This window comes from Tiliqua scincoides, chromosome 2 (assembly GCF_035046505.1).
Source record: "Tiliqua scincoides isolate rTilSci1 chromosome 2, rTilSci1.hap2, whole genome shotgun sequence".
Classification (NCBI taxonomy): Eukaryota; Metazoa; Chordata; class Lepidosauria; order Squamata; family Scincidae; genus Tiliqua; species Tiliqua scincoides.
In genome coordinates, this window is record NC_089822.1 from 147,379,969 (window position 1) to 147,393,192 (window position 13,224).

The 13,224-nt window shown below is 45.8% G+C and overlaps 1 protein-coding gene across 1 annotated transcript in view; it reads right to left on the reverse strand.

The window, feature by feature from the left end:
• Positions 1–13,224, reverse strand: part of LOC136638826 (zinc transporter ZIP11-like) — a 160,506-nt gene that overhangs the window by 139,124 nt on the left and 8,158 nt on the right. The window lies entirely within an intron of this gene.

A 13,224-nucleotide genomic window follows, 5' to 3' on the forward strand; every position in this document is an offset into this window, starting at 1 on the left:
GAGGTAGAACATACCAATGAATTGGCTATTTCTGATCACAGCTTTGGGTCAGTTGTTCTTGAACCAGTCCTGCTCCTTTGGTTCACAGGTCTGTCAAAAGGTGGGAAAGGGTCATGGAGCCTTACAACATTTTCCCTCCTCCTTGGTCGGAGGGAAGGAACTTCTCATCCCTCCCTGTTCTCCACCCTCAGGCATGTCTGAAATCCTGGCTCCCACTATCTCAGCCAGACATTACGTCTAGCCATCACATTTAAAGCAATTGCCCTACAGCTGAATTGAAGGGCATCCAGAGAGGAATCTGCCAAAAAAAAAAAAGAAAAAAAAAAAGGACCACCGAGAAGTCTTCGTTAAACCATTTTTGACTGTCTTAGGAATGGATGGAGCAGATGACACCAGTTCTTCTGTCAGAATAAAAATTCCACAATTTTTGTGAACTTGCTGATTTTTCTTCTAACTAGTTTTTGATAGAAGTAGTTTTGTAGAAAAGCAGTTCTGCAAGACGTGTTTGCACACATGCATGCAATATAAATGCAAGTGTGGATACATACGGCTGTGACAGAAATACATTTCTAAACTACGGAAGAGCCAGAGAGGACACAATAGGAGGAAACCAACAGGTCTTAAAAGACTTAGGGCACAATCCTAACCAGGTCTACTCAGAAGTCCTATTTTGTTCAATGGGGCTTACTCTCAGGAAAGTGTGGTTAGGATTGCAGCCTTAAAATACATTAAAAACTCCTAGAAAAATCAGAAGGCACAAATTCAGGGCAGATATAGCTGAAAAAGCAAGATTCACAGCATCTTCTTAAGATAACTGTGGAAGAGATTACACAGGCCAACACACATTTTGCTTCCTTAACCATTACACCAATTCCTGGGTATATTTGGGGTGCTAATTCCAAAAATGGCATCCGTTTTGCCCTAGCACGTCTAGTTTTGGAGACACAGCATAGCCTCTTTAGTGAATGGTTCAAGCAGCTTTCTCATGAGGAAGCCTACACCATGGCTTCCTCGTGAGGAAGCTGCTTGAACCATTCACCAATGAGGCTATACTATACCTCCAAAACTAGATGTGATAGGGCAAAACGGATGCCATTTTTTGAATCGGCACCCCAAATTCATATCAAACCACCATAAAGTTTGGGGAAAACTTTTCTGACCCTCAGTTTTGTAGGCCCATGCTATCATTTAGCCCACTTCAAAAGATCTCCCTCACCAGCCTGAGGACCACTATGACAAGGCAATTCCATTTTAAAGGCTAGATGCCATCACAAAATCTTATGGCAATGAGTTCCACAAATTAACTGCACACTGCATAAAGAAATATTTCCTATCGTCTGTCCTGTCTCTCCCACCAGTCAATTTTAGTGGGTGCCTCATGGTTCTGGTGATGTGCGAAAGGGAGAAGCACTTCTCTCTATCCATCCCATGCACAGTCTTATATGTGTCAGGGTGCACTCCTATAATATACTTCCCTGGATCACAGATGAGTAGACATGCCTAGGATTGTGCTGTCAATCATGCCCCCTCCCACACCTCTTTCTAGACTTTTTAAACTGAAGAGCTTCAAATGTTGTAGCCTTTCCTTGGAAGGGAGGTACCCTACCCCAGGAATCATTTTGGTCACTCTCTCCTGTACCTTCTCCAATTCCAGTATATCATTTTTGAGATGCGGCGACCAGAACTGGTACAATACTCCAAATGTAGCCTTATCATCAAGTCGTACAATGACATAATAATATTGGCAGTTTTATTCTCAATTCCCATTTTAATGATCCTGAGCATGGAATTGACCTTCTTCGCCGCTGCTGCACACCAGGTCAACACTTTCATCAAGCTGTTGATGACCATCCCAAGATATCTCTCCTGATCTGTCACAAACAGCTCATATCCCATCAGTACATATGTAAAATTATGATTTTTTGCTCAAATGTGCATCACTTTACACTTACACTCAAGCACATCTGCCAATTTGCCTCCTGTCCTCCCAGTTTGGAGAGATCCTTCTGGAATTCTTCACAATTTATTCGAGATTTCATCACCCAGAAAAGGTACATGTCATCCACAGACTTAGGGCCCAATCCTATCCAATTTTTAAATGCCAGTGCAGCCATACCAATGGGACATACATTGCATCCTGGGGTGGGAAGGCAGTCACAGAGGCCTCCTCAAGGTATTGGGAACATTTCTTTCCTTACCTCAAGGTTGCACCGAGGCTGCACCAGTGCTGGAAAGTTGGATAGGATTGGGTCCTTAGCCGCCTTGCTTCTTATTTCCAACTCCAGGTCATTTATGAACAAATTGAAAAGCACTGACCCCAAGACCAGTCTTTGGGGTACACCACTTTACTTAAGAACTTAAGAACAGCCCCACTGGATCAGGCCCTAGGCCCATCTAGTCCAGCTTCCTGTATCTCACAGCGGCCCACCAAATGCCCCAGGGAGTACAGCAGACAGACCTACATCCTGGTGCCCTCCTTTGCATCTGGCATTCTGACACAGTCCATTTCTAAAATCAGGAGGTTGCACATACACATCATGGCTTGTAACCCGTAATGGATTTTTCCTCCAGAAACTTGTCCAATTCCCTTTTAAAGGCGTCCAGGCCAGTCGCCGTCACCACATCCTGTGGCAAGGAGTTCCACAGACCAACCACACGCTGAGTAAAGAAATATTTTCTTTTGTCTGTCCTAACTCTCCAAACACTCAATTTTAGTGGATGTCCCCTGGTTGAGGTGTTCTGTGAGAGTTTTCCTTCATTTGGAGAGTTTCACCCATTTACACTCAATACACAGTTTCCTGTTCTTTAGTCAGTTTCATCGCAGCATGAATCATTAGTTTTGTTACTCAGCCTCTTCTCCTCTGCTCCTTACAACTGTCAACCCCCCTCTCCATGCAGGGATCATATACCGTATAATATGCAGCTGGTGATTTTACTGCAAGGAAATGAAAATGCTCTTTTCAGAAACCAAAAGCTGTGAGGGACCACATACAAAACAATCGTGTGCAATTTCCCCTTCCTGTGTTTAATCAGAATTTTTAAAGTATTCAGTTTTTAACATATATAGACTTTGCATTTACACCTCACTAATTTATTATTTGTGCTACACCTGAAACATTTTAATTCATTTCAATTCCTAACCATAACAGCCACCCAAAGTACAAAGATTAACCAGAATAAACAAGCTCTGATTAAAGACAAAATTAATAACCCACTAAAAGTGGCATCTAAGAACATGAATTAGCAAGGCCTACTCCACTATTTGGCATCTTCAAGGATATCAATTTATTCTCTTCATTCGTCCCGCTCTGGAGCAAATTTACAAGCCTTTGTCTTGATGCTAGCACAAGGCACAAATGTCAAATCGCTCATTATCTTTCCCACATATGATCTAGCTGCAAGCACCACTACCTAAAATGAAAGGACTCTTTGCCAGGTGTTTCAATCACTCTCCCCAGTAGCAATGCTTCATCCAAATAGGGAGTACAAATCCCCAGGATCGCGCCGCTCAGGGGGGCTGGAAGGTCTTGGGTACGCTTACCTGAGCCTCCCGCAGCCTCCCAGAGGTGCGGGGAGCCCTGTATGGCTGTCTGCAGGGCTTCCCGAAGCTTCACAAGTGAAAGTGGAGCAATCGTGCTCCACTTCCGCTAAACCGGAAGTGGAGCGCCATCACTCCACTTTCACTTTTGAAGTATCGGGGAGCCCTGCGGACAGCCGTGCAGGGCTCCCCACACCTCTGGGAGGCTCAGGTAAGTGTACCCAAGACCCTGCAGCCCCCCTGTGCAGCGTGAGCCTAGGGATTGCGCTGCTGCCTTCCCCCGCGCCCGCAAGAACTTACTGCGGCTTTCAAACTCCCTGAGAGTTTGAAAACCGCAGACTTAAGCATTAAAAACAAGTGAGGAAACAGGCAAAGGACAGAACCACAAATGGCCCTTTTGGCAAATTACCTGTTATTAGAGTACTAGTTATGGATTGGTACCAGATCAAAAATAAAAATGTTCTGTGCCCCACAGATTTTGTAACATATAAAAGGTTCCCATCTTCTCATTTTGTAAAACAGGATAACATTAAGATGCTTTTCAAGGTGAACAGATGTTAATGGGCATGATCTTTAAAGCACTGCGCACACGTAGTTGTATGTATAAACAGGATCAACAGCCCTCTAAGAATACTGACCTGGATGCAAGTAAAGGCACTTCCCAATTTATGTAACCCTCAACTTATGTAATTTCGATGTCCCATAAATGTTTGGGTTGTCTCTGTTGGGAAAGGCAAGAGGAGCCACCTGCACTCACCACACTCTAAACAAATCAGGAAATCCAGAGCACTTCCTGGGATTGTTCCCAGTGTTCTCAGTATTTCCTCTTTAATTTCAAGAATCCACATGAAGAAAGAGATCTGGCTCCTTGTCCTTCCAGTGGAGGAGGGTGCAAGGTGAGAGGACAGATCCTTGGGTTCCAAAGATCAAGCAGTAGCATTTTGTCATTTTATTTAAAGGCAGGAGGATGATTTTACTTCTATGAAAGGGAAGAAAGCTAATTTCTGCTTTATTTACAAAGAGACAAGCATGGAAGTCTCTTCTTGCTTCTATTCCAACTCACTCGCTCTTTCCCCACTCATCCCAAACCCTTTCACGGAATTGTGCCTGCAAAGAAAGAACTCTGACATGCAGAAATTAACTTATGTAATGGAGTTTGGAACATAAAACTTAAGTCAGGAATGAGCCCCAGAATTAACATGCAAAAACCCATGTGAAAATGAACATTTCCCATTGAACTGCACATTTGGAAGCAAATCCCACATGGGTTTCCTTATCCGTGAGTACTTCTAGCAGAATAAGGCAAGCATGTTTTTCACTTTTTATTCAGTGAGTTCTGAATCTTCCATGTGGTTTTTGATTTCAACATTTGATTGCAAACCTCACTTGGTTGTTTACATGTCAATTTTGACTCCATGGAAGAGGTGAGATGGTGTCCTAAACTGGCTCCTGGAAGAGGCCTCCTTTACATTTTCCATCTCTTTCCCCTTGCTTTGTGACACAGGAGAATCAATGGTAAAAGTGACTTATACTTGATTTGTTGCTCTTGGAATGTGGTTAGAATCTCCTAAAAGAGGGAGAAGAAGAGAGGGAAGACCCCCTCTTCCCTTCATAATATCTAGAGTGACTGAAAGGGGTACTGGGATGATGATAGCCCTTTTCGTGCTGACTGAAGTGTTGGAAAGAACATGACACTGTTGAAAGCCCTCTCATCACCACTTCAATGACATAGGTGCCCCATCTCCTCATTTATTTCTAGCTACCCTGCCATCCTGTACATACTTTCCTGGGAGTAAGTTCCAGTGAACTTAATGGGACTTACTTCTGAGTAGGCATATAGAGGATTGTGCCATTGACGGCATTGCATAGAGATGTACATGAAGACAAAGGAAGTTTTCTGAAGTAGGACTTACAGTAATGGAAGAGGGACTAGAATGTCTTTTTCCACCCCGCCCCCCAAAATAAACACAGACTGGAGTGAATGTGCAGCTGCAAACCCCACATGGGTTGAAGCTCACATAGGTTTTTTTCTCACAGAATAACTGCAAGTTTGGCCTAGGCTTGAGATGGCAGAGTATTTCAGTGGTATAATAGACTCTTCAAGTGAGGAATCACATTTTTTAATGTTGTCCTGTGTAAAAAGAAAATGTCTTGCAAGCAGAAAACTAGTACAGGTCCAGCCTTGTTATACACAGATTTTTTATTCACGGATTTGACTCAACAGGAATGGCCCCTGCAAATGAGAAGGAATGTGCTAATCCCTGGAGAAGGGAAAAATGCACCCCTTTAAAATAACAGTTTTAAAAACTTCGTTTCTTACTATTTTAGAGACAGTCATGCAAGTGATTATAGGTATATCCTAAGCCAGGGGTGCCCAAACCCCGGCCCTGGGGCCACTTGTGACCCTCGAGGACTCCCAATACAGCCCTCAGGGAGACCCCAGCCTCCAACAAGCCTCTGGCCCTCTGGAAACTTGATGGAGACTGCACTGGCCTGACGCAACTCCTCTTAGCGTGAGGGCAACTGTTTGACCTCTCATGTTAGCTGTGGGATGAGGGCTCCCTCCACTGCTTGCTGTTTCATGTCTGTGATGCAGTAGCGACATCAAAGAAAAGGCCATCCTTGCTTTGTGCAAGGCCTTTTATAGGCCTTGAGCTATTGCAAGACCTTCATTAATGCATACAAGTTCTACTTCTAGTATATTAATTTATGTTAACTTATGTAAATTTATTCAAATTTAAAATGTAAATTAACTCTTTTTTCCCTGGCCCCCGACACATTGTCAGAGAGATGATGTGGCCCTCCTGCCAAAAACTTTGGACACCTCTGTCCTACGCTGATGAGAAGGGCCCTTTAAATTAAAGAAAAACAGTCTAGGGCAGCCAGCTGACAATCCATCAAACATTCTCTCTGCAGGTTTCACTCCTCCCTTCCCCCTGAGCACATGAAAGAAGGCTACATGGCAGTGATTATCACCTTCTCCGTTCTTTTCCCCTTGCTGGGGCTCCTGGTGAAGGGAGGGATTGCTGCCTCCTAGTGAAGCCTAAGGTCCTGGAGAGAGACTGATTGTCTCTGTGTGCATTACAAAGGTCAGCAAGGCTGTTTTTAAATCACCAGAACAAAGAGACTTTGTTTTTTAAATTGATTTGCTATAGTTCGTTCAGAACCCTCACAAATAATAAGACCAGTGGCGTAGCTAACGATCCTGTTGCCCGGTGCAGAGTGCAAAATGATGCCCTGGAAGTGAGAGGGGAAGTCAGGGGCATGCCCCCCCACCAGACTCCCGTTTTGTTTGGCAGGCAGAGCTTGAGTCTAACAGTTGCCTCGCGGGGGGGGGGAGCCTGTGGAGAAGCAGCCAGCCCACTGGCTGGCTCACAGTGGCTGGGGGAGCGGTGAGGACTGGCGGCAGGCAGGTGGGAGGAATCCGTGCCTGACCTACTGAGGCCCCAAACCTGTCCACACTTCCCTGGGAGTAAGGCCCATTGACTCTAAGGGGACTTACCTTAGACGAGTCTAAGGATGGGGCATAGACATGCCTAGGATGGGGCTGTCAGACTGTGTGTCTGAGGGGTGCACGTGTGAGGGAGAGAGGCATGCCCCCCCCCGCACCAGGTGACTGTTTTGTTTCACAGGCAGAGCTTGACTCCTGCAACTGCCTGGGGGGGAGAGGAGGCTGTGGCAATGCCGCCACCCACTTGCTGGCTCGCAGGGCTGGGGGGGAGGACTCGGGACAGAAAGGTGGGAGGAAGCTGCGCCTGACCTACTGAGGCCCCAATCCTATCTGTGCTTCCATGGCAGAAAGCCCCATTGACTATAATGGGACTTACCTTAGAGAAGATATACCTAGGATGGGGCACTCAGGCTCTCATCCTGTCCACACTTCCCTGGGAGTAAACCCCACTGACTCCAAGGGGACTTACTTCAGAGTAGACGTGCCTGGGAGTGGCAGTGAGGGAGTTCATGCAGGCGGCGGAGGCAGCAACGTGCCCCCTCCTCTTTACCTCCAGCTGCTGCCAGGAGCGAGGTGGAGGCATTGCAGCCCCGCAGAGGAAGCTCCCTTGCCTCAGTGCTCACAAGCCTCGGGGGGGGGGGGGGCTGTTGGTTCTTGGATGGGGGGGCTGCGGCACCAGCACTGAGATTGCCCACCAAAATCTCCCCCAGCCCCGCCAAGGTCTGGGGTGAAGCGGGGCTGGCTATTCTTGCAGGAACTTTCCCCGCTCTTGCTCAGCTTCTGCCTGCTGTCGCCACCTCAACCACCTAACCAGCTCTGCCGAGGGTGGATGGCCTGTCCCACACCCACTTCACTTTCCCTTCCTGCCCAAGTGAGGACAGCCCAGGCAGGGCTTCCCCGACCACCCTCCGAGGGACCTGCCTGCCCCCCCCAGCTGCTGGAGGTTGCTGGAGGGGGGGCAGCAGTGTAGTCCGTTGCCGCATGCACGACTTATACTTGGCTGCACGCGACGATCACAGCGGACAGCTGTTGGCCCCCCCAAGTCGTGTGTGGGAGTTGTTGCCCCCCTGCCCCTGATGTAGCCCCTCCAGCAGCTATAGCGCGGTGTATCTGCTACCCCCTGCACCCCCTAGCTATGCTACTGAATGAGGCTCAACCTGTACAGCAGGATATGGGTTCAGCTAGCATCTTTTCTCCCCTATGCAGAGACTTAATGTGGATAGAAGAACATTTAGAAACTGCATCCCTTATTGTAGACCAGACTAATTCCAAAGGTTCTTCGAAAAGGTGATAACAAAGATCAAGGGCAAGTGTTTTCCCATGGCATGAAGACAAACCTAAGCACTTCCAGGTTTACTACAAGATTAGCTAATCTGAAATAACCTTATAATGTCTGAAAGTGCCAGAGAAATATAACCAACACAAATGTTTGCATTTGCTACAAAACAGCTGGCACAGGATGATTCAAAGAGTTGAGAAAGAGAGAGAGAATGAATGTATCTGTGAAAGCAGAAGCCAGGGAAAGCGGTAATGAAGGAGAGTTTCAGCATTTGACTGAACTTTGGCTCATCATCTGAGAAGCTGTCTTGGCCAGGGGTCTGTCACTGGAACTCACTTAGCGCTAAGCTAACAGGAACTGCATGCCATTTTCAATTTCCTACAAGCATTTCAGACCTGGTGCTAATGAGAATTTGCAACTTCCCAAAACAGCTGCCTACATTTGCTAGGAAATTAGCTACCTGATGGTGAAGGGACCAGATTGATGCACAAGAGGGTATATGTTACACTTCAGAGAAAATAAGGGAAACTTCTTGAAATAACTTGCAAGCTGGACCATAGGAGTTGTCATGAAAAACAGTTGGAAGGTGAAGTGAGAGAAGGCTGCCTCAAACACAATCCTGTCTCTCCCTAAAATAACTAAATGATTTCATTTCCCCCCCCCCTTCTCTACCATCATCCTTCCCAGCAAAGCACAAAAGACATCCTGCTTGCACTGAGAGGCTTGTTCACACTGGAGTTCCCCTACCATCAACTATTATTTTCTGTGCTCCCCATGGCACCTTGCCTGAATTTAATTCCATGGCAAAAATTCGTATTTACTTTTAAAGAAAGGGCTCTGCTTGTGTTACTAACAAGACAAACCTGTCTCTAAACCCAAAACCTAGCCCCTAGGTTTTAAAAGGTAAAACTATTAGATCTGAAACATCTACCTATATTCATCAATTTTTCAGCTAGTGGGGCCTGCAGTTTGGCTCATTTGCTTGAGATACCTGCAACTGTTTGTTCTACAGGCCAGATTTGTTAACCTGATAATTGGGATGTTCAAACTGCTAAGAAGTGCAACTCAGGGGCCTTTTGGTCACTTCCAGCATTAATTACTATAAAGCTTTCACACCATATACTATATACACTTTCAGCATAAGGATGTGCTTGGAAGACAAGTAAGGAAGGAAAGATATCTGTCTGAGGACTGTAGAGTGTAGGGTAAACCACAGTTAACTTGCTGATCTGAAATACAACTTCTGAGGGTTACTATGAGAAACATTAAGGAAAAGAAGGAGCACATTAATGCCACGACCTTTAAGGAATAGGAGATCATTTCTGGGGCCTCTATAACTGTCTGAAGGCGGCTTTGTGCTCTATATGAGCACCAAAAGGTTAGGCAGTTTCTTTCAAGACCTCTCTCCAGCAACAGTGAGAATGCTGTCATTAACCTATGGTAGGCTGGATGGGGGGAGGTGGAAGGGAGCAGGCACTTTATTTTTCTTTTTTTACAAAAAAAAAAATCATCTCATTTTTTCCTTGAGTGACAATAAAAACAATTTACTGCTGCCCAGGCTGACAAAGCAGCAGGGCAGCAAGTCACAGAGGTGCACCCACTCCCCATCCCCACTTAAAAGTCATGCTTCTTGACAGTTTTGCAGGAGGGATGAAGTCCAATTACAATTTCCTGCTCCAACACTAGTGACCTTTAGCAGCTGCAAACCAAGATGCATCTTTCAAACAAGTTGCTCCTCAATTTCCAGTGCCCATGCCGTTCCTGAATTCTGAACAGCAGATGATGCTTCAACTCCACAACAGGTTACAAACACCACTTCCCCTTTGATAACTGTGTAACATTCAGAAATTTAGCAGATGCAGCTCCTTTTACCCCTGCATCTAAAACAAGTCTATTAATCAGGAAAGGTGCTGAGAGACTGCTTCAAAGCTATAATGTTCTGAAGGGGTTTTCTTTCTCCCACTGAAAAAAACAAAAGACAATTAGGAGAAGTTTCAGAAATTTCAGCACTGAAACTAGTAGTGGGTCTTTCGAGTTGGGACAGATGCTTGACCACTGCTATCATGCCTTTGGCTGATCTCCAAACAAATGGGCAGGGATAGCAGGCCATGGTTGGTTCACGTTACTCATTCATTATGAATGGATTTTCTGGGTGTGACTTTTAACGTGGGTATGCAAATCCTTCAGTTTTACACATTTCACAAAGAATGAGTCAGGAGATCCTGGAAGTAGGCACTGGTGGCAGAAAGAGGTCAAGTATGTTTAGGAGAAGTGACAGGCAGGAAAGGAGGTGTTTGAACCTTCCTTCACCTTCTGCTTCTTCCTGCCACTGTCTCTGCTGGTTAATGTTCCCCAAGTCACAGCAAAAAACACATTTCCTGGTTGGGAGGAAATGGCAAGATGGCATGCAAAGGAAATGGTGCAGGAGGATGATCAAGCATCTCTCCCTGCCTGCTGTTCCTTCCTGCAACAACCAACTGCTAATCAGGACCATAAAATAAACAACCCTGATAACTCCTAGGCTCTGTTTGACACCAATCTAACTCCCAGGTTCACACCTCCAGGAGTCAATGGGAAGCTTCCCAACAATAACATATACATTTAGAGCAGCGGTTTTCAACTGCTGTGCCGCGGCACACTGGTGTGCAACAAGGCTGCCTCAGGTGTGCCGTGGGGCCATAGGAGACAGGCAGCAGCCGCGCAGTAGCAGTGGCTGCTTTGAGCCTCACACAGCAACAGGAGAGAAAGGAGCAGACAGCGAAGGGGTTGGTCACAGCTGCTTTGCACCCCACACAGCAGCATGCTTCTAAGAAGCAGCCGGAAGAGTCTGCTTCAAAGCTCCTGCTGTTGATTGCTATTGCTGCCAAGCAAGACTAAGACTGCAACCCTATCCTCACTTACCTGGGAGTAAGCCCTGTTGACTATTATGGGGCTTAGTTCTGAGTAGACATGCATGGGATTAGACACTAGGGCAGTTGTTGTCTGCCCTGCCTGCTGATTGGGCAGCCAGAGAAGCCTGGAGGTGGTCTGGGTAGAGTGAGTGAGAAGCAGTGAGGAGTGAGAAGGTGGAGTGAATGAGGGAGCCAGGAGCAGGCAAGCAGGTAGGAAGCGCCACTAACCTGGCTGGCTGAAAAGGGTCCTTGAAAGTCCCTTTTCCTTGCCACAGTTTGCCTGCAACTCCCCAAAGCCACCCTCCCTGTGTTGCCTTCACCAACAAGGCACTTTTTGCCTTTTAGAGTAAGGGCATTGGGCCACAATCCTATCCACACTTACCTGGGAGTAAGCCCCATCAACTATAGTGGGACTTACTTCTGAGTAGACATGTCTAAAATTGGACTTGGTCACCCTCTTTTTCCTCAAATACAGAAGCAGGCAATTGGCACTTATCTCTCCTCTTCTCCCCCACCATGCTCCCTCCCATAGGTACATTCCCCCCAGATCTCATAATCACAGTTAACACTTCTCTTACTGTCCCTCCCCTCACTCATCCCCACCTTCCAAAGGTCCAGAATCACTTGCCTCACATTCTGCCTCTCTCTCTCTTCCCCACCCCCAGTTAAATCCTGCACTTGTTTCAATCATGTGTCCTCATTGCCCTTCACCCCACATTTCTTCACTATGTCCTCAATCTGGCCTCTCTTTGCCAACACTTTCTGGCATAACGATTTGATCACCGTACTTCAAAACATCTTTCCTCCTTTCCAGAAACCACATATACTTCCCTCTCCAAGCTTCTTGCAAATTTCTTTGTCAAGTAATGATTTAATTGTATTAATTATATTATATTATATTAAAGATTAATTGTAAAGTTAAAAAAACTGGTAGTGTGCCTTGACAATTTTAGTGCCTTGTCAGTGTGCTGTCAGCTGGAAAAGGTTGAAAATGGCTGGTTTAGAGGAACTGCTCTGGCAGCTGCAAACGAGCACCAAGCCCAATTCCTGACTTTGCTCTGGGTCCAGCTCTGGCTTACGCCTCAGGTATGAATAAAGGGCTTAACAGGGATGTGGTAGCTATAGTAACGGTCAAGCAGCCAGGCCTGGAATCCCCCACTCTACAAAACACTCCTTTAGAGATAAGTGTTTTATTCTAACAATTATGATGGCTACATAGAAGAAGGAGGAGGAGGAGGAGGAGGAGGAGGAGGAGGACAGGCATTCAGAATTAACAAGAAAGATACAGCATGGGCTCAGTAGCATACTGAAATAAAAAAACTCACTCCTTTGATAACTATCACTCACCCAATGTGTCTTGCCCCTCCTGGAAGACTCTTCTTGGTTCACACAGCCCAAGGTCTTTGATAGCAGAGGCAGTAACAGAAAGTATGCCCAAAGTTCAAGAGGTGAGAGATAATCTCTAGTAAAATGGTGGGCCTTTATACTTAGTTCCCACCCACCCAATCAATCAGAAGTCAGACCCGCCAAACCTTCTAGTAGGCCACCACTAGTAGTGAGTGGTGGAAATCTGCTCATGGCATCTAGTCCCCCTCCCTCATTTACGCAGCTGCAGCCAATCATACAATCAAGGTGTCCTTGGCCAATTGATTAGTTGTCTCAATGCTCTTAAAGGGCACGTTCTCATTATGCCCAGGCTGCACTCCAGAGCACACATTGCCTTTAGGCACTTTGTCATTTCTGTTACACTGTTACACTTCCCACTGTGTTGCAGTTGTTTGTGATGAACAGTGGTGTACTGGTAAATGTTAAGTGCAAGAGCTTGCCATGAGACACTCCCCACAGTCACCCTCCTATAGCTATGTCCCACTCAGACTACACAACATAATCAACTTTAAAAGTTTTCTTCTCTTAGAATATTTTCTTCTCTTACCACTTATTTCTACAAAACAAATGCATAATGATTGAATTAAAAATGATTCCAGATAAATATAAAAGGCATATTAGAGTGCTATTTTACTCATCAGTAAGTCCCACTATGTTTGATAAGATTTTCTCCCAGGAA